General features: G+C 39.4%; 1 protein-coding gene and 1 pseudogene across 45 annotated transcripts in view; both read left to right on the forward strand.

Annotated features, from left to right (window-relative positions):
• Nrxn1 (neurexin 1) overlaps nucleotides 1-26727 on the forward strand; it is a 1143874-nt gene that overhangs the window by 325660 nt on the left and 791487 nt on the right.
• LOC148005022 (AP-2 complex subunit mu pseudogene) lies at nucleotides 22787-24403 on the forward strand (annotated as a pseudogene).

Consider the following 26727-nt stretch of genomic DNA (forward strand, 5'->3'; position numbering starts at 1 on the left):
GTCTCACAATCAAAATAGGAACTGACACTTTTCAAAGAAATTCTGAAATGAAACCGATGTTTTAAAAATGTCTTGTGTTCAATAAATATCTGACTTTCAGTAGAAAATAAATTCCACTTTCTATATAAAAACAACTTGACATTTTTCAGTAATACTTTTTAATGAGAATTGCTGTGAGCTATAATATAATGAAGTTTGTTTAAAAGTAGAGCAGGCTGGTGATGCTTGGCACAACAATGAGGCATATGGTGGAACAGTTGTGATTTACTGGCGCAGGCTTCGATCTTTGGAAACCTAGAGGCTTTCTGCATAGTGGACCCTGTCCTGCTATTCTGTTCTAAAAAGGAAACACAGCAAAACAATATGCTCAGACTACGCTACTTTTGTGTGTATTTACATTTTCCCTTTGGATTTATGGATATAAATATAGGCTGTGTTCATATTGAAAAGTAGAGGACAGTTGAGAAGATTTCCCTGATGATTGTAGTCTACAAAGCTTGACTATACTTGACATACAGAAAACATATCATGTAGAACACTGTGTCATTTTAAACCACAAGGAATTGATTCAGCGTTATCATTGATAAGTATGGGATCTTGAATTCTGGCTCTCACACATGTACGTTGAGGTTGTTAAAGTCAGAGGGTGTACATATGAGTGTCAGGAACTGAGGTGTGCTACAGTACCAAAGTCAACCACACCTAAGGTCAGAGTCTCCTCAAAACAGAATCCCCATGCAGACCCCAATGGCAAACCAACAGACAGCATTCCCATACCAAGATGTAGGGGCAGGCTGCCTTCATTTTCATAACTTTAGAGATTCCAAATGAATAGTGAATGCATTGCCTACCCACTTTCTTTTTATAGCATATTAATTTAGTATTTATAAAAGCCATATATTGTCCTGTATGTACCATTGTTTTCACTGCTGTTCTACTTAACTAGCATGTACACGCCTGCAGGAATCCCCCATTTGTCATCATGAATGTATTAAAACACAGGAGTGGAAACAAGCTAGCTGCTAAATGGCTTTCTTCTGGTTCCATTAATTTCTGTTTGTAGCTTGTCACTCAAATTTCCACAGTTAGAAATGTGGAGCGCTGAAATACTCTCCCACTAAGGGATTACCTTGTCAGGCAGGGTGATATAATCATTTTATTTTATTCCCCCACATAATCAGTTTTATGAAAATCCCTAAAATCATACATTTCCAACTTTACTTTTTTGTCATTTATTTCTTTCTTTGCGGATAATCTCCTTTTGTAGCAGCTTCAGGAGAGATAAAAACGGATTACTAGAAGTGGCTAAAAAGATGCTAATAATCACGCTACCCAGTGATGGCCACCTGTGAGGCTGACAGAGCCCTAAGAGTTTCATTGCCTGCCTCCATGCTAAACACGGAGGCAGGCGTGGGAGTGGCAACTGGTAGACTGTCTCAGGGTGTCATCTGCTTTCCTTCTTTTGTCCCGGACACAAGAAAAAATACTATATAAAAGCGTCCCTTTTGTTTTCACTGGGAAGCAAAGTGCTCAACATGGCAGCTTCTATTTGTGATTTCTACAACACTGGTTCCTGTCGGACACGTGGGTAAAAGTCTTTGGGGACATACCATCTCAGCCTTTTAAATTAACCAGCTCATAAGTACTCTGAAATTTTAATCACCTTGAAAACCTAAATAAAACTCCATCCTGCAAAAGCTGCAAAAGCTGAAAGGAAAAAAAAAACAATGTATATATTTCACAAAATTTCAAATACTAAACCTATAGCTTGTATTAACCATATGAGTAAGTTATCATGAATTTTAAATAATATAGTTGTGCGAACATGGACATTATCCTCAGATTAAATGTGATAAATAAACTATCTGAGTTACAACGCACTTGAAATACTGTTTGCATGAAAAGCTAGGCACTGCTTTGGAATTTAATGTGTGTGATTATGAAGCATTAATGTCTAACATGGGGCAGGTTTAAAAACCAGAAGGCATTCGTTTCCCATGATAAGCAAGTTGCAGAGAAGGAGAAATCACCACTAGCACTTCCTGCCTTTCCAGGCATTCCAAGGAGTAGTCAGTTCGGTGTCTCGGTGCGTCTGGATTCTGAGATAAAGTAAAACGGATGGTCGGTGGGGAAAGAGTTATTATTGTTCTCTTTCCTTCATAGTGCCGTGTGCAATAAGACTTCCGCTGAATACCAATAGAGTAGAAATCTGCTCTGAAATGTAAATGAATAAAAGCACCGTGAAATGCCTTCAGACTACAACGTGTAGGCTTCTCTTCATCACAGGAGAGAGGATAGGAGCCCTAATTAGCCACACAACACAGAGTACCTCATGATTCATCTCTGCAAATCGGCAGTTTGAAATCCTATAGTTAGCACTGGGTGCCCTCCAATAAGATTTTATGAACATCGGCTTGGCATTTGGCAGAAATACAACGCCAGTTATCCAGATATCACTTTTCTCAATAAGCACTTGTTTATATGTTAATTAATCACAGAACCAATCAATTGCAGTTGTGCTCCTATTGGCAAAGGTTACTGCCCTGTGCAGTATACTTATACCTGTAGAAAGCTAAACATTGCTAACGTTGAAAAAAATGTTAAAGGAGCTGACGCCTTAAGTTAAGGAGACTTTTAACAACCTATACAATGAAGTTTTGCTGTTTTAAAGTAGGGAGACTAGGTTTGACTTCAGTTCAGTACCAAGTTCTTGCTAGGCATCACGCTGGACTCCGTAGTGGGAAAACCTCAGAAAGAGTTAGGTGGGTTCTGTCCTAAGTAAGCATCTGGAAAAGAGATGCGCTCAGAATGTTCTGCTCTAATGAGTGGTGTTTCAAGTTCACTTTTCGTTTAGAAATGACTCATTTAATTACATGGTGGTATTTCCTTCCTGGCCAAGAGCAAGTAGAGCGTTAATAGGTTGCGGAGAACGGAAAACCATCAACGTGATCCATCATATAAACAAACTGAAAGAACAGAACCACATGATCATTTCATTAGATGCTGAGAAAGCATTTGACAAAATTCAACACCCCTTCATGATAAAAGTCCTGGAAAGAATAGGAATTCAAGGCCCATACCTAAACATAGTAAAAGCCATATGCAGCAAACCAGTTGCTAACATTAAACTAAATGGAGAGAAACTTGAAGCAATCCCACTAAAATCAGGGACTAGACAAGGCTGCCCACTCTCTCCCTACTTATTCAATATAGTTCTTGAAGTTCTAGCCAGAGCAATCAGACAACAAAAGGAGATCAAGGGGATACAGATCGGAAAAGAAGAAGTCAAAATATCACTATTTGCAGATGACATGATAGTATATTTAAGTGATCCCAAAAGTTCCACCAGAGAACTACTAAAGCTGATAAACAACTTCAGCAAAGTGGCTGGGTATAAAATTAACTCAAATAAATCAGTTGCCTTCCTCTATACAAAAGAGAAACAAGCCGAGAAAGAAATTAGGGAAACGACACCCTTCATAACAGACCCAAATAATATAAAGTACCTCGGTGTGACTTTAACCAAGCAAGTAAAAGATCTGTACAATAAGAACTTCAAGACACTGAGGAAAGAAATTGAAGAAGACCTCAGAAGATGGAAAGATCTCCCATGCTCATGGATTGGCAGGATTAATATAGTAAAAATGGCCATTTTACCAAAAGCAATCTACAGATTCAATGCAATCCCCATCAAAATACCAATCCAATTCTTCAAAGAGTTAGACAGAACAATTTGCAAATTCATCTGGAATAACAAAAAACCCAGGATAGCTAAAGCTATCCTCAACAATAAAAGGACTTCAGGGGGAATCACTATCCCTGAACTCAAGCAGTATTACAGAGCAATAGTGATAAAAACTGCATGGTATTGGTACAGAGACAGACAGATAGACCAATGGAATAGAATTGAAGACCCAGAAATGAACCCACACACCTATGGTCACTTGATTTTTGACAAAGGAGCCAAAACCATCCAATGGACAAAAGATAGCATTTTCAGCAAATGGTGCTGGTTCAACTGGAGGGCAACATGTAGAAGAATGCAGATCGATCCATGCTTATCACCCTGTACAAAGCTTAAGTCCAAGTGGATCAAGGACCTCCACATCAAACCAGACACACTCAAACTAATAGAAGAAAAACTAGGGAAGCATCTGGAACACATGGGCACTGGAAAAAATTTCCTGAACAAAACACCAATGGCTTATGCTCTAAGATCAAGAATCGACAAATGGGATCTCATAAAACTGCAAAGCTTCTGTAAGGCAAAGGACACTGTGGTTAGGACAAAACGGCAACCAACAGATTGGGAAAAGATCTTTACCAATCCTACAACAGATAGAGGCCTTATATCCAAAATATACAAAGAACTCAAAAAGTTAGACCGCAGGGAAACAAATAACCCTATTAAAAAATGGGGTTCAGAGCTAAACAAAGAATTCACAGCTGAGGAATGCCGAATGGCTGAGAAACACCTAAAGAAATGTTCAACATCTTTAGTCATAAGGGAAATGCAAATCAAAACAACCCTGAGATTTCACCTCACACCAGTGAGAATGGCTAAGATCAAAAACTCAGGTGACAGCAGATGCTGGCGAGGATGTGGAGAAAGAGGAACACTCCTCCATTGTTGGTGGGATTGCAGACTGGTAAAACCATTCTGGAAATCAGTCTGGAGGTTCCTCAGAAAATTGGACATTGAACTGCCTGAGGATCCAGCTATACCTCTCTTGGGCATATACCCAAAAGATGCCTCAACATATAAAAGAGACACGTGCTCCACTATGTTCATCACAGCCTTATTTATAATAGCCAGAAGCTGGAAAGAACCCAGATGCCCTTCAACAGAGGAATGGATACAGAAAATGTGGTACATCTACACAATGGAATATTACTCAGCTATCAAAAACAACGAGTTTATGAAATTCGTAGGCAAATGGTTGGAACTGGAAAATATCATCCTGAGTGAGCTAACCCAATCACAGAAAGACATACATGGTATGCACTCATTGATAAGTGGCTATTAGCCCAAATGCTTGAATTACCCTAGATCCGTAGAACAAACGAAACTCAAGACGGATGATCAAAATGTGAATGCTTCACTCCTTCTTTAAATGAGGAAAAAGAATACCCTTGGCAGGGAAGGGAGAGGCAAAGATTAAAACAGAGACTGAAGGAACACCCATTCAGAGCCTGCCCCACATGTGGCCCATACATATACAGCCACCCAATTAGACAAGATGGATGAAGCAAAGAAGTGCAGACTGACAGGAGCCGGATGTAGATCGCTCCTGAGAGACACAGCCAGAATACAGCAAATACAGAGGCGAATGCCAGCAGCAAACCACTGAACTGAGAATAGGTCCCCTGTTGAAGGAATCAGAGAAAGAACTGGAAGAGCTTGAATTGGCTCGAGACCCCAAAAGTACAACAATGCCAAGCAACCAGAGCTTCCAGGGACTAAGCCACTAACTAAAGACTATACATGGACTGACCCTGGACTCTGACCCCATAGGTAGCAATGAATATCCTAGTAAGAGCACCAGTGGAAGGGGAAGCCCTGGGTCCTGCTAAGACTGAACCCCCAGTGAACTAGTCTATGGGGGGAGGGCGGCAATGGGGGGAGGGTTGGGAGGGGAACACCCATAAGGAAGGGGAGGGGGGAGGGGGATGTTTGCCCGGAAACCGGGAAAGGGAATAACACTCGAAATGTATATAAGAAATACTCAAGTTAATAAAAAATAAAAAAATAAAAAAAAATAGGTTGCGGAGAGACACTTACATTTCTGAAAACTGGAATCAACATTATGGCTGCAAATCATGCACCTCTTCCCATGGTCGACAGATTTGAGAAACTGAACAGACATTGCCCCAGTTTGGAGAGGGAAAAATGCAGGGTTGAGTTGGAAGTTACTTGTCTGAGATGTTTCTGCCTCTTCCTGCTTGCTAGAAAGCATTATTATCTCATTGCAAGGCTACTCTAACCACCACAGACAGCTGGTTCTAGCATCGGTGCATGGCAGGTGTCTTCCCTCGTGTCTATATCAGCTCACCTCCGGACAAAGCTAGAATCCAGTTCTAGAGAATCCCTTTCTGCTTTGAAGCAGTACACAATCACATAATATAGTGTGTAATGAGCTGAATATTCGGGGAATAAGCTCGTGTTTACTTGAGGCTATGAAAATGTTTCTCTAAATGTGTTTTAACAGCATAAAACATTGTTGTACTGAAGTCCCTTTGCCATTTCTAGATAAATGCTAAAGTTTTTAATGGTTTTGGATGAACTTGTGACCTACCTCTTAGTGAATAGTTTTATATGGGTTGGGTTGTCTACCAGTGCCCGCCTCTTAAAGTGAAATGTTCTTTTTTTGTCTTATATTTTCAAAAGCTGCTATTATAACATAACTAGTTAAAAGTGAAGTATAAGTATAACACAGAGGGTGGGTCTAATAATAATTACACAAGGAATTATATACTATTAAAAATGCTTTCACATATTGTCTTAAACTGCAGTTGTTGTCTGGCATTTATTTTTTTATTGATGGTATAACTTTTATTAAAGGTATAACTTGTTTTAAATTCTTAAAAATATATAACCATTTATCTACTTAATAACATTATAGATCATTTGATTGTGGTTAGAACTACTTGAATGAAATGTCCTAAACATTATTTAAATATCAACTGAAAATCCATTAACACTTAGACATATGTTACAAAAACAACACAACTTCCAGCAGAAAAGGTCAAAGTTCTTGAAAATACTAACAAAAGCCACAAAAACAAAAGTAGAAACAGGAGACTTTGTTAGATTTAAAGAGGCACGTAAACAAAAGAAACAACAAAATGAAGAGATGACCTAAACAGTGGGAGAATTTTCAGTCTCCTGACATAATGTGGAACTACTATAAATGTATATGAGATGCAACCCAACACTAAGCCAAAAGCAAGAGCAGATGAAGAGTAGTTGGGCTTCAAAGTACGCTGTGCAAATGGCCAAAGGTGTGGCGATATGTTCACACTGGAAATAGCCAGGAAAACACACAGGGATCACCTCCCTCCAGGTGGAATGTCTGATGTGAATGGCAACTGGTAACAAATGATGGTCAGAATGTGGAGAAATGAGAATCCTTACACACTGTTGGTAGGAATGCAAGAATTTGGTAAATTCTTTCTACTTTTCTCCTTGAAAAATGGAAAACAGCACTGGCAGTTTTACTACTCTTCAGATGTCCTAAGGAAATGAGAGGCACGGGTTGACCTACTATTGTACTCCCATGTTAGTGCATCATACTGCACAAACACCAAAATATGGAAAGACCTGAACCTTTCATCTGTGGACAAATGGATGATAAAATGGGAAACATGTAAATAATAAAATAGACGTATAATTAACCATAAAAAGTAAAAATTACTCTCCTTACAACCATGTGGATAAGCCAGAAAACACTGTGCTAAGCAAAATAAAGCAAGAGCTGAAAGACTAATGCTGTGTAATTCCACTAATACCCAGAACCTGAATTCATTGTTGAGCTCATAGAGCACACATAGAGTGAAGACGACCAGGGACTGGGGTTGTCGTAGGTTAGGGTGTGAGACTGAGCAGGTGCTGAATGGAGGAGATGTTTTAAGAGATATAACTATAGTCATGACTATCATATTCTTTAAATCCTGGATGTGAATGTTAAATGTTCCCAAGTTGGTCTGAAGCGGTATATATACTCATCAGCTATTGTGACACTACATAACATTTATATATAACTATATAACCTTTCAAAACAGCCTGGGAAAGATTGTTTTTAGATGCACTTTTATTTTATTCCCAGATTGTAAATCTTATAATTCTGAAATTAGTTCTGTCAAATTATAAATGAGAGTTATTTCTTCACTGCCGGTTATTAATATGAAGGAAACTACTTATAAGCACTGCATAAATTAGTCATTTTTCTAATTTCACATTCTTTAATGACAAGCATGCTCTCTGATCTATTCATGAGACCACTGTCTCAGTAGCAATTTTATTTATTCTGAGCTTCCTTTTTACAAATTGTTCCAAGGCTAGGCAATTGCCAAAGGTTAGGAATTCGTTCCTGGGAATCATCCAAGAGAGTGTTGGAATCAGGAAGAGGCGTGATGTGCCAAGAGAGAACGAGTTATGAGCCTTTTTCACCATGAAACAAGGAACAGGATTCATTGCCTTCTGGTCTGCCAAGTGAAGAAGGACTTAGAAGCCTGCTAGTCTAGAAGAGTTTGAAAGGGTCGGGCAGGCCATATCTCAGAATGAACCACTTTTGACACCATTTGCTGTACCTTCAGATAAGTACAGAAGCAGTTCTCTCAGATAAAGTACATGCATTTTTGCATTTTAAAATACAGCTGTGCATGTGTGTTAGTGAAGATGCTTGGAATCACAAAAATAGTTTCCTTAAGAGCAGATTTGTGGGAGTTTAATTTAAATTAATGGTATATTAAAATATCTAAGGATGGTTTGAGAATGTGAAAGATACTTTTTCAATACCGACTCTCAGAAAGCATCAGGCACCTGGCATGGATATCAGATGTTAGCTTACTTTACCCTTCTCTCCCAGACTGACCCACAATGTCTTTCTTTATTGCACTTCCTATGTTAGACAGACGTGGTGACTTCAACTTTTGCAAAACAGAGAGCAGACACTTGGTGATTATAGCTACTGGAACAATCCATTGCTCAGAGAATTGAAAAGCTGTATATCTGATTTGAGGCTCCTGACTCAAGCAGCTAATTATTCTTATTGCTTTACAAGAATTTAGAGTTGGGCTGGCAGTAGGGACTCCAATTTTAATCATTTCCCTGTTTAGGCACATTAGTGAGATGGGTGGGTGATTTGAGGTGAGGGGCTATCAATTACCACAGATTTTCAGTCTTCAAGCTAAGTATGCCCTCACCTAAGGAAGGAAGCACAAGAAGCCCGGAAAACACTTAGGAATTTGGGGATTGTTCATAATTTACCATAGAATCATTATTATATCGATCATAATGTTCTGTACTTATGGGGATTAATAGGCCTAAATATGAAAGGCTGCATGCTAATGACGTTAACAGGAGCCATAATTATCAAACCTAATTCCCAATAATTCCTCAGCAGTTATTTAGTAATCAGATTCTTCTGAGGTTAAATGGAAATTAAAGAGATGCTTTGTTCACAAAGACACCAGCAATGCAGTGATGCATAGTCACACTCGCTGGTGACCTCCGCAGTGCTGTGTCCGAGCTACAGAAGGCCTCTGGTGTGCCCAGCAGCGGGTGGCTGGTGTGGTATCTGCAGAGGCACACGTTGGTTTGCAGAGTAAACTGCAGCCTCTAAAGTGACAGGAATGTAGGTTCTACTCTTGGTTGTACTCTAGTAGAGGCATGATCACTTACCACCTGCCCACACCATTAGGCTTGTTTCTTAGTCTACAAGGGGAGGGATGAATTTGTTTTGAAGATAAGACAAATGTCACTAGTAAGATCCTTAATGCTATGCATGGTTTTAGGAGTTTGCAGCTCAAAAGGGGTGACGCTCAGACATATTAGTTTCTTATTCCTCAGCGGCAACTGGATTTTGGTGGATGCAGATGTTTGGAAATCAGGACTTACGGAAGCCTCCTCCATGCTATGCCTTGGGCAACATTTTTTTTTTCTGTTTCCTCCTCTGTAACATGGTGGATAAATCTTCCTATCTGGAAAAGCTGCTCTCTGATTTAAATTAGTTAATGTACAGATAAATAGGAGATTAGCATATAGAAGTATTCTATTCCTATTTTTAAACTGAGTTATTTTTTCATTGCTGTGATAAAAATACCTTGGCCAAGGCAACTTATAGAAAAAAGAGACTATCTGAGGCTCACGGTTTTAGAGGGCCATAGTCCACAACCATTATGGACCATTATGGTGAGAAGCATGATAGGGATAGACCTGGAGCAGTTCCTGAGACCTCACAGCCTGATCCACAAGAATGAGGCAGACAAAGAGAACTAACTGGAAATGGCATTGGCTCTGGAAACACCAAGGTCTGCTCCCAGTAACAAATCTTCTAATCTCCTAATCCTTCCCAAACTTTCCACCTACTGGGGAGAGAGTATTTAAACAGCTGAGGATGTGGGAGCCATTTTAATTCAAACCACTGAAAGAACATGAAGTATTTGTATTACTATGTTTTAAACCTGTGTAGAAAAGCCTACTCACTAGCAATAAAGTAAAATATATTACCAAATAAAACACATTTCACCCGCCTCAGGAATTATTAAAACATATTTCACCTGCCTCAGGAATTATTAAAACATATTTCACCAGCCTCAGGAATTATTAAAAGATTTTATGAAGAGAAGATGAAATATTATTAGGTAGATCTCACCAATTTTGACATTCAAAACAAACTTTGCTGTCTACTATCTATTAATATATTGGCAAGAGAGAAAGAGCAAGGCCGATTCTTCACACATTCAACATCCATGGGTGCTGCTCTACGTTATGGAAAGAGCTCTAAATATAAAATTTGAACATAGTTTTCAAATTTTTAAATTTATAATAGTGTTTATGAGAGATGAGATAGAGACAGAGATGGCGGAAGGCCCACTTGTGTGATTGGCACATGTATGAGTTCACAGGACAACTCTTGAGAGTTTGTTTTCCTCTGCCAGTCCGTGCAGGGATGGAAGTCGGATTGGGAAGTATTTACAGAGTCCCTTGCCCCACTGAGCCTTTCCACCAGTCCAAGAACTTCCTTTCCAAAGATGGATAGGACTTTTCGCATGTCCAAGTTAGTCACCTTTCTGCCACGATATCAAAATACCTGTAATAGTTAATGCGCAAAGAGAACAAGTTCATTTTGGCTCAGAGTTTTAGAAGCTCTGGTTTCTGCCAATTAACCCACTGCTTTTTAACTGAGTAAGGCAGTAAACCAAGTCAGGAAGTTTTATTAAGACAAACAAAACAAAACTTGTTATCTCCTGACCAGGAAGCAGGAGATACATGTACTGAGACCATAGAGTGTCTGCTTCAGGAAAGCCCCTTAGACCTCCCATGAATTACCTCTTGGTAAGACAACCATCACTTGCCACTAGCACCATACTGCGGTCAATTTCTTGGCCTTTGGGATCATTCAACACTCAAACTGTAGTATAATTAGCATCTACAAAGGAATTTATAGCACCTGAGAATCTGTTTGTAACCTAACAGCAGATGTAACCTGTTTCTGCTGCCAGTCGGCCTCTCCTTTGCCTAATACTCTCTTTTTCATCCTAACTCTGAAGACTGAAGCCCTCAGCAAGTAAAGTAACACCGGAAAAGGTCTTCCAAACATACAACACTGAGAGCTGAAGAGATGTCTTAGTGAGAACCAAAACCCTCGTGATAGGCACATGTGTGCTCGGGCTCCACTAATCACAGTGGAAGGAAGAATCCTCTGCACAGCTAGAACGGCCTGGTCGGTCAGAGAGCTGTAGTTAGCAACCTTATCTCAGTATTTGAGGTCAAGAGTGATGAGAGGGATACCAGATATCAACTCTGGCCTCCATAGATGTGTGTGTACCATACAGACCCACAGACACACACATGTAAACATACACACATATACACACACACACACACACACACACACAGAGCAAGAAGAAATATTAATTGTATGCCAAAAAACAAACATACAAACATATAAAATTAGAAAACAAAACAAAATATATAAACAACCAAAAATAAAAAAACACAAGTTACCTTTATGAAATTCTCAAAGAATAAAAATAAATAAATTTTTAAAAATGCAAAATAGAAGTTAGAGACCTATAACCTAGGTGTTATTTTTCTAATCCCATGTTTCTTAATGAACAGTCGTGTGTGACTGTATAATGAGGTGCAGAATTGAATGACAGACTCTGCCTTGCTTTAGTACTCAGGATCTGTCCTGTGACGTGGATTACATGGCACTAATATTGGATTAGGTTCATTTCACATTGAAACCTGCTTCCTGGAGTCTTCCTGCCTTGCTTCTCAGCAAGAAGATGAAGAGTCCACAACACAGGGTATGACTGTGGCAGATAATTGGACAATTTAGAAGTTACATGTATTTTTTTTCTTTGTATTCCATTGTGTATATCTGTCTGCAGATAATACATATATGCATATGATAGGGGAAGGGACTATCGCATTCACCTGGAGGTCAGAAGACAGTGGGATCACTCTTTCCTTCCTATGCACCCCAGGGATCGCACTCAGAAACTAGGCTTGTATAGCAAGTAGTTTACACACTGAGCCATTCCAATGCTGACCTCCACACCCACACCCGTTCCATTTCTTTCGCTTTTAATTTTTTTTTTAATTTTGCTTCCCACACACTTTCTTCATCTATCTTCCACAACAAGATATCGATCAGCTCTTGGCATAGTCTGTCTCATTTCCAGACATTCTGAGTGGAGCAAAGTGGGGTTTTGCCCTTGAAATGTCTCCTCATTGAGAGCTCGCTGGTAAACTCTGACGGAGTTAACTCGTCCCTGCCCTCTAGTGGACAGAAGGATAGGACAAAAACTTCCAAACCCAGCTTCTGTCTGGCTGTTTTATTTAAAAGTGCTTTTGTAAACTGGCTGCTTAAAACTAAGACATCATTGTTCATTGATACTATAGGATGTTTTATCTCAAGTTCCTCACACCATGAGAGTGTGATGCTCAATGAGTTCCTGAGGCAGATTGCATTGTACAGTAATCAAAGGACGTGCATAATAAATTTTATACAGCAAAGTTGATGCAGATACCACTAATTTAGATACCACAAAAACGTCTTTCAGTAAATAAGTTCCAGTGAGACTGCCCTGGCTTTAGGTAGCACTAGCAGTTTCTTTTATCTGAGCAGGAAGTAGGCTGCGTGTGGAACATTGGTAGTAAGAGAGAAAAGGTTGTGTTTCCTTGATAGTCTCACATATTCACTCTGCCTGTCTGTCTATCTGTCTGTCTGTTTGTCTATCTTTGTCTCTGTCTCTGCCCCTTCCCTCCTTCTTTCCCTCCCTTTCTTCCCATCTTCCTCTCCCTGTCCTACCTACAGACCACATGCATGCTTAAGCTCATGCTGTATCGCTGAGCTAACCTCAACCCCTAGATATTCTTAATCTATGCATTTCTCTCGACCAACTATTAACTCTGTTGAGCCTAAGAAGCGGTGATGAGACAGGTCAGACCTTACGAGGGAGCCATGTTCAGGTTAGATTTTAGCACTGCAGTCAACAGAGAAATGAGGAAAGAATGTGAAAGGGATAAAAGCTGCTTGTTAGTAGTGGCACCTATTGAGAAAAAGTAAAGGCAATTGCTCTGAATCCTGACCAGATGGCTGCAGTATAAAAATATCCATAATTTCCTGAGCACATAATGTAGACCACCTACTATGCTAGCCCTCACTTGGATCTTCTCCCTTTAATCTTAACAACAGCTATTTCCTGTCAGGACTCTTATCAGCTCTGTTTCCTGGAGGAGTCACAGAGGTATGAGGGAGTGAAACACCTTAGCTAAGGTTGCAGCTAGTAGGTGAAAAAGCTTAGATATCACAGTGTCTGTTGAATTCTGAAGCTATTTCCAAAAGCACCCACATCTGGGGAATCTCCACCTACAGTGGTTTTCCATTGAGAGGGCAGAATGTTCTACCCCAAGCTGTAACTAGGGCAACGGTGAGGATCTTTTCCCCTCCATGATTTCATGATTTATTGTTGTTTTATTGTTGTAAATTCAGTAGCAAAAACCTTACCCTATATTACCGTCCGTTCCCTTATGCTTTGTACTGCACATATACTTATGTACCAGGAACAACTTTACACTTTCACAGAGCCATAGTCCTATTCCAAAACTATATCTACTCATAATGAAAACCCAATACTGACGGTTAACTTAAAAGGTAATGTCTCCCAACTTAAATTTTATTTTACAAATGTCATTTAAATCTCAAGACCTTTATTTTGTTTCTCATGGAATGAGGAGAACACTGTCACAAAGATCAACAGGAATGATTATGAAGTTGTACGTAATAATTATACTTTAATATCCCCAATATAAAATAACTGAAACTTTTAAGATTTTGTTTTTTTGTTTTTTTTTTAACTTGAGTATTTCTTATTTACATTTCGAGTGTTATTCCCTTTCCCGGTTTACGGGCCAACATCCCTCTAATCCCATTGCCGCCCTCCCCCCAACAATCTAGTTCACTGGGGGTTCAGTCTTAGCAGGACCAAGGGCTTCCCGTTCCACTGGTGCTCTTACTAGGATATTCATTGCTACCTATGAGGTCAGAGTCCAGGGTCAGTCCATGTATAGTCTTTAGGTAGTGGCTTAGTCCCTGGAAGCTCTGGTTGCTTGGCATTGTTGTACATATGGGGTCTCGAGCCCCTTCAAGCTCTTCCAGTTCTTTCTCTGATTCCTTCAACGGGGGTCCTATTCTCAGTTCAGTGGTTTGCTGCTGGCATTCGCCTCTGTATTTGCTGTATTCTGGCTGTGTCTCTCAGGACAGATCTACATCTGGTTCCTGTCTGCCTGCACTTCTTTGCTTCATCCATCTTGTCAAATTGGATGGCTGTATATGTATGGTCCACATGTGGGGCAGGTTCTGAATGGGTGTTCCTTCTGTCTCTGTTTTAATCTTTGCCTCCCTATTCCCTCCCAAAGGTATTCTTGCTCCCCTTTTAAAGAAGGAGTGATTCACATTTTGATCATCCATCTTGAGTTTCATGTGTTCTAGGCATCTAGGGTAATTCAAGCATTTGGGCTAATAGCCACTTATCAATGAGTGCCTACCATGTGTTAAGATATTGTTATGCTACAATTATTATTGCTTTCAAAACTAAAAACAAAAGTGCCTCCTCATGAAGCAATGTGAGCACACTTATCAGGGGTAGGTGAGCAACTCTGAGTGGCATGTTCGTAGCCTAATCTTACTGACCATTTCTTTAAAACAAACAACATCCAAAGCAAAGTATCTATTTTTTACAAATATACCTTTTGATGTTATTATTCTGTATTTTTATTAATGTAATGGAAGCTAACTATTGGCACTATTAGGTACTGCTTTCTCTAATATAGGTTGCCATGTGATTCTTCTGACTATAAAAGACATTTTAGGGCTAAGAAGAAGAATCTTCACTTGGATCTATGTAAAAAGCTGGGTGTGGCAGTGGAGTTCTGTAATCATAGCACTGAGAGGGCAGAAACACATGGATTTCTGACCAGATTAACCAAATTGGTTAACTCCAGTTTACATAAGAGGTCCTCTCTCAAAATACAAGGAGAAGAGCAGTTGAGAACACCACCTGACATAGACCTCTGACTTCCACATACGTATATACACACCCTCATGCAAACATACACGCATACACAAAATGAGCACACAAAAACATACACATATACAGAGCACAGCTCATACTTTACAAATAATACTATTTAAATTGTGTCAGGTCTTCTCTGGTATTAGGAGTATTTGCAAGAGACGTTAAAAGACCAGGAATAACTGGAAGTAAAGCCTGAGAGTGAGTGAAATTTGCACATGTGCAGTTTAGGGGGGGGTCTGTGAACTCCATTCTGGGTTCAGTCTCCATTTCCGGGCAAAACTCTTTTAAAATCAGATTGTAGGTGCCCTCAGGAGCAAGGGGCTGCATTCATTTTCATCCACCTATACTCTTTCTCCACATAGTAATTCCCAGAGAGTTGCTGTCCAATTCATTGCCACTGCAGAATAAAATTCAGAATATAGCAGCCAATTTCTGACCTCTGTCCAAGATAGATTAGCAGTAAGAACTGAAAGGAAACCTAGCTTTGCTTTACTTCACAGAAAATGATGCAAGAGAAGAAACTGTTGGCTTCATAAACATCCTGTGATGTTCTAATCAGGTAGACAAGGTTCCAAGGTTCCTCTTTGTAAATACACACATACATACATACATATATATATATAGTCATATAATATATTATATATAATATATATCATATATAATCTACTTATTAGGCATTGCTCTGCTCCAGACATTCCCACTGCTCTCACCCCATCCCCATCTCTCAGCCAACATAAACTGATGAATCAACAACATCTCAGTTGAAAATTTTTCTGACAAAAGAAAAAATGCTGACCAGTTCCTTAAATTTAGTCTGCCATCCTCCATTAGTAACTTCTTATTAACTCTATCATTAGAAAATGTACATTTTACAATATCAGGAACTTTAAATGCACAGCTCATTAATTCCTAGAAGAAAATCAAGATTCTTATTTAAGTTACATGTGTTGATAGCAACAGAGACCTAAATTTCATTACAAAGAAAAATTCATGTCAATTATATAAAAACAAGATCTTGTTGCTTCATGGAGGTGACCCATACATTTCTCTGTGTTTTTTCATGTTTTATCTTTTTCTAATGTAAAAATACCAGTTTCATTTCAAAATCAACATCCCTTCTTGCACTTTTTTTGTATACTGCAATTTTAAAAGATACTTCAGCAAATTCTACGGACCTTAATCAAGGTTTGGTGGAGTCTGTGACACCAGCTGTATGGCAAACATTGGGTCAACTCAGTGATCTTAGAAAATCAGTTCTCCCATCATGTCTATAAGAAGGTGGGAAGAGTTGATGTTGTGAAGAATATTTCAACTTACAGTTTGTATGATCATGAGTTAGGGCTCTGACACTATGATAGCAGTAGTCGCCTTCACTGAGAATCCACTTAATGTATTATCATAATTATTATGTTTCTGTTCTGGGATACAACATTGAGAATTTTAAATATAATAATGTTCCTACGTTCGTGGAGACATGAGTCTCTATAAACCAAACCAAGCCATTTGAGTGTAGAACCCATGCTCTCTATGTCTTATTCAGACTTTGAGGTCAGAAATAACTCTCTCACACACATGCACTCTCAGAACTCTCTCTCTCTCTCTCTCTCTCTCTCTGTCTCTCTCTCTCTCTCAACACACAAACACACACACACAAACACACACACACACACACACACACACACACACACACACCACATACACCATTCTAGAAGACAAATTTATTTACATTTGCAGGATTGGCAAAATGTTTAAGCTGTAACTTTTTTCCCTATATTCTGGACTTAAACTAGAAAAATAGGATTAGATAAGTGATGAGCTCTGATTAATGTTATTAATTGTTACTAATCTTATTGATTAAGTGTTATTACTATTAAGGAACAAAATGATTCTTCTCTTACTTTTGGTTTGCCTCTTTCTGAGTATTATTTAGCCATCTAATGTTTATTGTTAAGTAAACACTACTTTGTGAATGTCAGTAGCCCAGGCATGAGCTACAGTGGTGAGGAGAAGATCTCAAAGCCTTCGGGCCCTGCTGTCAGAGGGCCGGAAAGCACAAGCGCAAGTAGGAAGCATCAGAGGCCCCAGAGTAAAAGGATTCCAGTTATAGTCACAGACTCTCTACTGTTTACTTCATGAAGAATGCCCTATGGAAAATTAGCACGAATAAAATACAGAAAGTGTGGAAATAAAAAGAGATATGTAGAGAAACCTAGACATCTCCTGCCTTATGCCAATGTTGTTTACATACTCTAGATAAAATGTGTAGATATCCATGACTCTATACCAAAAGTAGACATCACCAACAGGTAAGCATTCATCATTGGGTGGGGGCATTGCTTAAATCTAGGTTCTTCTGAGCCTGTCACAAATGGTAGCCCCTATCAATAGGACAGTGAGGACAGTTTTGATCTTGTTTTAATTAATATTGAATTTTTGTGTCAGTTTAATACAGGCAAGGAGACACAATTATGCCCTGAGTGCAATAAGGCATAGCATTCACAGATTTTGACAGACAGAAGTAGTAATTTTAGTGGTAGGAGTTAATTTGCACTGGTATTAATGCATGAAAGGGTTGGTGATTGTATCTAATTGTTGCCTTCATTCTAGCTCTGTGAAAAATAAGGTTTGTGAAGTAAGCTGTGGGAAGTTATTGATTATGATGGCTTCTCCAAAAATGTATTATTAAACTCACTTTTCTTCATAATCAGTTTTTTATTCTGAATTTATCTTTGAATCCATCTTTCTTTTTCTTCTCCATTCATCCTTTCAACCCTCCTACATGAAGTATTAAAATGGATATAGAAAGGTGGGGGAATTGATAACTTCTTATCAGCTGCTCAAGAAAAATACTTTTGAATACTTATTTAAAAGACATCTTATTGGTTACTACACATAAATATATCACATATATTAATACAGACAGAAATCTGTTTATGTTTTGTGAAGTTGCATAATGTCTACTCTGCAAAAGTTCTGTTCATTAGGAACTGTGACTGATCAGTCACGCTGATTTAGTAAGTATTACCTTTCCTCATGTGGAGCCGGCCTTTGAAGGGTCCATTTCCAGATATCTCTTCCTGAATTCTTGCTCTACACTGCAGTATGTATACTTGACTTCACAAAACATGACAGGAAGACACTTTATGACTTAATGTTTTATCATTAGAATACCTTGCTCTTTATAATACATCTTTATTTTTCTTAAATTGATCTAAAATATAGTACCTACATTGTATTTTAGTTTATTCTTAAACTCTGATATCTTCAAATGGTGCTTTTGACCATAGTTTTACGATAGTGGTTTGGCACTGTTGTCACATTACTGTACCTTAAGGTAAATGAGACTCCTCAAGATCTGGATCAAAAGTGTATGCCATCCCATATCAAAATCCACATCAAAAGCCTGTGTCTTCCAGCCTCAGGATCTGCCTCACACGTGTGCCCTCCACTTCTGGGTTGTAGTTGACTCCAGAGGTAGTCAAGATGGCAACCAGGAAGTCGCCATCAGACCTTGGAAGCAGCTCTTTCTTCTCACTGGTTACAGAGAGGAGCTGTTTCTTCTCAAAGATGTTTCTTTGACACTTCATTATAATTCTGTCTTCACACTCAGCAAAACAGAGCACAGCCATAAATATGAGTCTTATTGTCACAGAAATAAAAAGTGAAAGGATTGGAACCCTGAAGGCAACCAGAGTTTCATCTTCTGCACTTTTTTCTCTTGAAATGATGAGCTGCCATGGTCTTTCTGGTTCACATTTACTCCTATAAATATATTACCTGTCCAGCCATCCCAGGGAAGGGAGACACTGCCCGGAGGCATCATGAGCTTGCATTAACTTTATACTAAAGCATATTATGTAAGTACATGGAGGCAGTATTCTTTTTCATTCGTCTTCTTTCACAAGTGCTTCATTCTAAACTAAAAATACTACCTGAAATATGATCAAAATTAAAGATTTCCGTATAAAATGCAAAGGCTGCCATTTGATTCCTCCCGACTCTTAATGGGAGCCTGCCTCTTTTATGACAGGGCATTTAGGGGTATATAGACACCAGAGGTGACTCTTAGTTGTGACCAACAAAACTTTTTCAGTACACTTTGGTGAATATCCTCGGTATGTCAAACCCACTCCCATTTTAAAGCTGGTAATATTGTCTAACTTCACGTTTCGACAGTTACGGAAAATGAATTACTACAAAATACAAACACTTCAGAACTGTACCCATAACATACATGTTTACATATTACAAGTCTGATAAAATTGAGTCAATAGGAGATAGAACGTATTTGAAGAATACATTAGGGGCCAAAGGCATCAGCCACCAAGCCTGGGCCTAAGTTTGATCCCTGTGACTCATGCACATGATGGTCCTCGGAGCATGTTCCCTGGCATGAGCACTACATGGGTGAACATATGAATATAAAACAATGTCAGAGTTCTGTTGAAGTAGGAAGCATAACAGAATTATATCCAGTTCCTGCTCCTAGAAACATCTTTATAGGCAATCCATAAACCTGCTGGAGCTCATAACCTTTAACCCACTTTTCAATAATTGATGATTAGCATGTGTTAATCATCTGTAAGTTAGCGTTTTAAAGAGAGTGTGCCAATTTTCAGTCCACAGTGGTATCTTTATAAAAAAAATAATAACTCAGACAAAATAAACAGTTAACCCTGACCTTAAGTCTTTCTTTATCGAGTAAAATTTAACCTCCTATCTAAAGGAAAAACAACGTTGCCAGGAAACAGAAATAATAACAACCAGGGAACACCAGTCACTCAATGCTCACTTCTCATCTCAAACCAAGCGACCTTCAGAAAGAATTCAGCTTTCAATTTTTATTCATTTATCATAAGAGAAACAATTGAAACAAGAAAATTGGCTATTTTATATCATGAGCAATAAAAATGATTGTCTTTCCATTTTTACTTGTCTTGATTTTGTTTGGTTTTCTCAGTGAATTGATCCAATTTGATTTTTTAATATACATTTACTGATCCATTCCTGGAATACTTAAAAACTGTGGATCCAATCGGCAGAAAAACCAGTTTCTGTCAGCACAAATGTTTCCCCCTTGCTTAATTTAAGGCTTGGAAATGTTAAATATTAATTTATAGCATAGTTAAGAGGCTCTTCCCTTATTAGATACTTCATTCAGTGAATTCACAGTTTTATTCTTAGAGAAGCACGCTATGTTTCTAGTTAGGCATGGCAAAGCGTGTCAAGCTCTGGAAGAACTGGCCACACAGCGTCTAAGCTGCCAGACGAACACAAAGCCGAATCCCACGGGTAAAGCAAGCTTTTAAAGACCAGGATTCCTGTTTGTATCCGTTGCTTTTATGCATCTGTGTTTCTATTTAATTAAATATGATAAATCCTGAGAGAGGTGGATTCTGGAACTATAAAAACGAACATTGAAGTGGTTACAGTGAATGGAGGTGATACCTGCAACCAGAAAAACAAAAACAAAGACAAAGAAAAAAAACCACAGCAATGTCCTGTACGTATGGAGACTACGCACTACGCAAACTAAACTTTGCATTAGTTTTTTTGGATACTTTTGTAAATAGACTTAATAGAAAATTAAGACTAAGTTTCTATTAAGCTTATGGGAATTTTCAAGATAGCATAAACAATTTACATCCACACAGACATACAGACAGACACACACACACACACACATATATATGTATATGCATATGTATATCAACCTGTAAAGAATAAATGTATATATAATTCAAGACAATTATAACGTTTTAAAAAGCAAGCATGACCTACGTTTCAATTTTTCACTCAGTTGAGTGTAGACCACAGTGTTTTCATCATGATATTGATAGCAGTTGAGCCCTCACTTGGAGCCTGGCTTGTTGAATTTCTATTTCAACACTAATTATGATGTTCAATTGCTAGCTGAGAGACTGCATTCAGAACACTACATTCCTAGAAATTTTTTTCTCCCTGTTAATTAACTATTTTATTTTTCCATACCTTATCATTCTTCTTAATTCTGGGAAAAACATGATTTTTATGTCTGGATGCACCAACTTTCAAGAATACTGGAAAAAAACTGTATTTTAAATATCTCAGCTTAATTATAGGTGGTATGAGTACAAGAGCTTTATGTGCAGCCTTAATGGTGATCTATATAAGGTCACTGGTCATGTGCATACATGCGAGACACTGGCAGGTTTCTTAGAAAATATGAAGTACGTAAAGGTCCTGTCTAGCTTTCATGACCCAGCTGGAGGCAGACATTTGAAATGAAGCGCAAATTAGCCTCCTCTCTGACAGCAACAGCCCATCTACTAGCTATATGGTAAAGAGCTCTGCTCATCAGCCTAGCAGCTGAGAGGAAACAAGATACACTAACATGGATAATATAAGTCAAGCAGCTTGATAGAAGAATTCTTCATGCACAAAAGTAAATGCTCTCTCTGGTCAGCAACTCTCATTTTATATTTCTCCAGAGCACACCCTTTGTTGTTGGTTATCTATAAAATTGATAGCTGTGAAAAAACATAATTAATAAAATACCAAGTTGCCTGGGAAATTCCATTGAAATGGGGTTCTTTGATTTCACTCTAGAGACACACGGGGATAACAGCTGGGTACTGGGAGCTACACCGTTGTTGGCGGCCTTTATTATCATGCTATTCCTCAAGGACCAGCAGCCATTCCTCTGGATCCTTGGCACTTTCTACTTCTGTACTATCTGTCCCCTTCTCATCTCTGATTGACTTTCATGATGTAAAACAAGAACAGAACGATCTTCCTGAATATTGTGTTTTGTATAAGTTCACCTCAAAGTCCAAGCAGCAGTCTATGAATGGTGAGAATACCGTTATTTTAAGTTTCCTGTTTGGTGCTTGTAATAAACTTATCAATTCCATGTTAAAAACTCATACCAGACAGCAAATCATCCTCATGTTTCATTTCAATTTCTGATTTTTATTTCATCAGCTGCTATAGATTTATTTTATATGGGAAGAAATACGTGTCAAAGGTTAATTTTCTGACACTTTTAATTTTTATTTTTTTCTCTTACTGAAAATGCATTTTTCTTTTTCACTTAATATATTCTGATTAATGTTCTCTCTACTCAGATTCCTCCAGATTCACCCCCTTTCTGTCTCTCATTAAAAAACAAATAGGCTAGTATGAGATAATAGTAAAATAAAATAAGAGAAAACAAAAACTAAAACATCTGAATTAGGGAAAACAACGAAAGGAAAGGAGCCCCAAAAAGGCACAGGAAACAAAATGCCGCTTGTTTGTGCACTCGGGAATCCCATAAAAAATAAAGGGGAAGCTAGAAACATACGTGCAAAGCACCTGGAAGGAAAAAAAATAAGAGCAATAAATTGTGTGATGTGTGTGTGTGTGTGTGTGTGTGTGTGTGTGTGTATTAAGATAAATAAAATTTATCTTTAAAAGAAGAGGAAGAGGAGGGGGAGGAGCCATGACACATTATGAGACAAAGCACCTCCAAGGATACCCTTGAATTCCTTTTCTTTTGGCTGTTTACTGCCAGACATTAAGAGCTGTTTGTGGTGAGCAATGCAGAGAAAGCCAAGGCAGCAGACAGGCGAGCTGGGGGTGGGTGGACACCTAGGGATCCAAGAGTGGCCAGGCCTGCCTGTCTTGTGCAGGCTGCTGACTCCAGGTCTGTTCTCAAAGCAATGGGTCACAGAGACTGAGCTGCCACCATGCTCATTCATCTATAATCACAAGGGGGAGGTGCTTATCTCCTCAGTCTACAGAGATGCCATTGGGAGGAATGCAGTGGATGCCTTTCGGGTCAGTGTTATTCATGCATGGCAGCAGGTGCACAGCCCTGTCACAAAATCAACCGCACAAGCTTCTTCCCTGTGAAGCCGTCCAACATCTGGCTGCCAGCAGTCACCAAGCAGAATGTCAATGCTGTCATAGTCTTTGAATTCCTTCACAAGATGTGTGATGTAATGACTCCTTACTTTGGCAAGATCAGTGAGGAGGACATCAAGAACAATTTTCTGCTCATATATGAGCTGCTGGACAAGATTCTGGACTTTGGCTACTCACAGAACTCAGAGACAGGTGCACTGAAAACCTTCATCATCCAACAGGGTTTCAAGAGTCAGCATCAGATAAAAGAAGAGCAGTCCCAGATCACCAGCCAGGTGACCAGGCAGATTGGCTGGTGGTGGGAAGGCATCATATATAGCCAGAATGAACTCTTCTAGATGTTCTGGTGAGTGTGAACATGCTTATGTCCCCACAGGGGAAGGTGCCGAGTTCCCATGTGTCGGGCCAGGTGGCAATGAGTGGCATGCCGGAGTGCAAATTTGGAATTGACAAGATTGTTATAGAAAAGCAGGGCAAAGGCACAGCTGAAGAAGCAAACAAGAGTGGTAAACAGTCGATCACCACTGATGACTGCCTCTTCCACCGGCTTGTGCAACTCAGCAGGTTTGACTCTTCATCCCTCGTGATGGAGAATTTGAACTCGTGAGATACCGTACTACCAAAGGCATCATCCTTTCCAGGTGATCCCTGGTGTGGGAGGTGGGATGCATCAAACTGGAGATCAAGGTGGTCATCAAGTCCAACTTCAAGCCCTCACTTCTGGCCCAGAAAATTGAGGTGAGGATCCAAATCCCATTCATTGAAACACAAGCGGAGTTCAAGTGATCTGCATGAAGGGGAAGATCAAGTACAAGGCAAGAACCAAGAACGCCATTGTATGTAAGATCAAGCACAAATCACAGGTCAGCGCGGAGATAGAGCTCCTGCCCACCAATGATAAGAAAAATGGGCTCGGCTCTCCCATTTCCATGAACTTTGAGGTGCCATCGTGCCTTCTGGCCTTAAGGTGCGCTACTTGAAGATATTCAAGCCTACGTAGAACTACAGCGACCATGGTATAATCAAGTGGATGCAATACATTGGCCGCAGTGGCGTTTATGAAACCAGATACAAGCTGCCCACCTCCCACCTACCGTTTCCACATGTCCAAGTACCACAGTGCGACATTCCTCAGTGACGGCTCCCCAGGGTTGTTCCTACTCTGCTACCTTCCCTTTCCAATAGCCCCTGAGTACAGGTTTCACATCACAGTGGGACTGGTCAGTAGTCCCTGGTTTCCTGGGAGGGTGGTTTTTGAGGCTTCTCTTCTGTCTGTGTGTCCTGGCTTAGTGCCAGGCCCTGAGTTTTGTGACAAAAGCCAGGTGGTCCCCTCTACTCTCTACCCTTGTGCCCATACCTCTGCAGTGGAAAGGTTGATTACCCACACTTCAGAGCTCCTGAAAAGGCCAGTAACCGACCCGGTCTTTAATCCCTATTCTTCTTTGGGATAGTATGAGCTCTGTTTTGTATATGTATGACTTTGTCCAGTTATAACCCCAGCCCCAAGAAGACCTGTTTGTTTCCCCAGTGACATTCCCTTGGGCTACATTAAAGTTTTATTTGCAAGTGGATGTGGAAATAGAGATGGGGGCATATTTCCACTTCTCCTTTCAGCTCTGGGGCTGTTCAGTTCTAATACAGGCCTGTACACACCCTACTAATGCTGCCTCAGGTCTCTGATCCTGTTGATTTAGAGAGCCTTGTTCTCTTGGTGTCCTCCATTCCCTCTGGCTCATACACTCTTTCTGCCTGAAAGAGGTCGCGATGAGTCATTTTTCTGAGTAAAAGTAAGAGAGGAAGCTAGAAGTTATGGGGTGAAAGTCCTTAGAGAAATAAGGAACATAATTGAAGTCAAACTTGAGGAAGAACTAAAGAAATTGCAATTGAGTAGCACATTGCATCACAGTACACAAGCAACCCAGAAAGTACAGCCAGCTTTCATTCCTCCTATGGATTCCCTGGCCAGTGGGCAGGCAACTGGATGAGGCTGGCAGGAACTCTGCTCCTCTGATTGAGGAGACTGCTGAACATGTCTCCTCCAGGAACAGACATATGGTCTGAGAAATCTCATTAAACTCAGGCTTGAATCCTTCCTATAACGTAACAAATAGTCTCTAGAGACATGGCATTTTACCGTGGCTCAAATAAATGACTTTTGGTTGCTTCTAACAAAACTGAAGCAGTTATCCAATGCCAATCAGACTGACAAAAGAAGCTTCACTTTTTAAAAAATGGTACAACCTAAGAATCACCCATAAAAATCACCTTCCTTTTGAGAAACAAGGAACTTACTCTAAGAGGCCATAATGAGGATCATCTTGTAGAGCTATATTGTAAAATGTGAACCAACTTTTCTTCAATGTCATCCTTGAGATACTGGCCTGTGTTTCTATTAATAATATGTAAATGTTATGCAAATAGAACATGCTGTGTGCCTCATCTGTCTCAGCGAGTGGTTGCAAGATGACAAAGGTATAGAAAGAGCTTCTTTAGTCTAGAAGGTCTTTGGAAGGAGGAAATCTCACTTAGCAGCAGCCTTGGATAATGAACTCGGGCATCTCCATCATGCAAAAGGAGGTTGGTGAACCTGGGGGAATAGACAGCTTCACAGAAAAGCAGACAGTTTGAGCCTCACTTTCAAAATCAAAGCTGAAGAGAACTGAGTCCACAACAGATAGACAGGCTGATGAATTGAGCTGTCAAGAGAATGTAGAATAAGGTGTGGATTTGGGTGGTGTCAGATAGCAGCCCTGCACATCCCTCCAGGGAGGCTGCTCCTTCTGCCAAAGAGAGGGTGGGGAGCACTGACAGATAAAAGAAAGCTCTGAAGACAAATGGAGCAAATCACAGAGGACAGCTAGGAAGCATCCATTCATTATTTTCTATACTGCTGGAAAGTGCTGTCTCATTCTCCCTTAGAAGTTATGTACAATTCCTCCCATGCAAAGGCAGTCTCACAGATCCGCAGTTGGCTTCTTGGGTTCAAATCCCAGCTCTTTGCATTGCGTTTACTAATTTACTCATTTATTTCTTATTTCCAGCATTTTGCAACCTAAATTATATATTTTAACTTTTCATCCATGAAATGAAAATGGTCATTTTTACACCATCTTTAATGTTATAGGCATCAGATGAGATAAGTTCTGATAGTGTGTGACATAGTGATGACCACAGCAGAAGTCCTAAAGAAACATTAAGTGGTTGACTTAGTTCTCAGAGTAAAGGTTCAGTTACACAGCCCATCAGTGTCTCAGAGGATTTAGAAGCAAAGGAGAAAACTCAAACAAGTAAAAGTATTATTACAAATGTAGAAGTAGTAAACAAGAATATTTCTAAAATACTGTTTGAAAGAGTAATAATTTAAAAGTCACTATAGTAACAAGACCATAGTCCATCTAGTTGAGAAATGTGCTTTAAGATTAGCAGTGAAATCATTTTATTCTGTGGATGCAAGAAAGGCAAGGTTTCACAGATAATGAGTACTTCCAAACATTGTGTTAAATAAACTGTTATAAAGGGGGCATTCAG

Source organism: Rattus norvegicus, chromosome 6 (genome assembly GCF_021556685.1).
Source record: "Rattus norvegicus strain SHRSP/BbbUtx chromosome 6, alternate assembly SHRSP_T2T, whole genome shotgun sequence".
Classification (NCBI taxonomy): domain Eukaryota; kingdom Metazoa; phylum Chordata; class Mammalia; order Rodentia; family Muridae; genus Rattus; species Rattus norvegicus.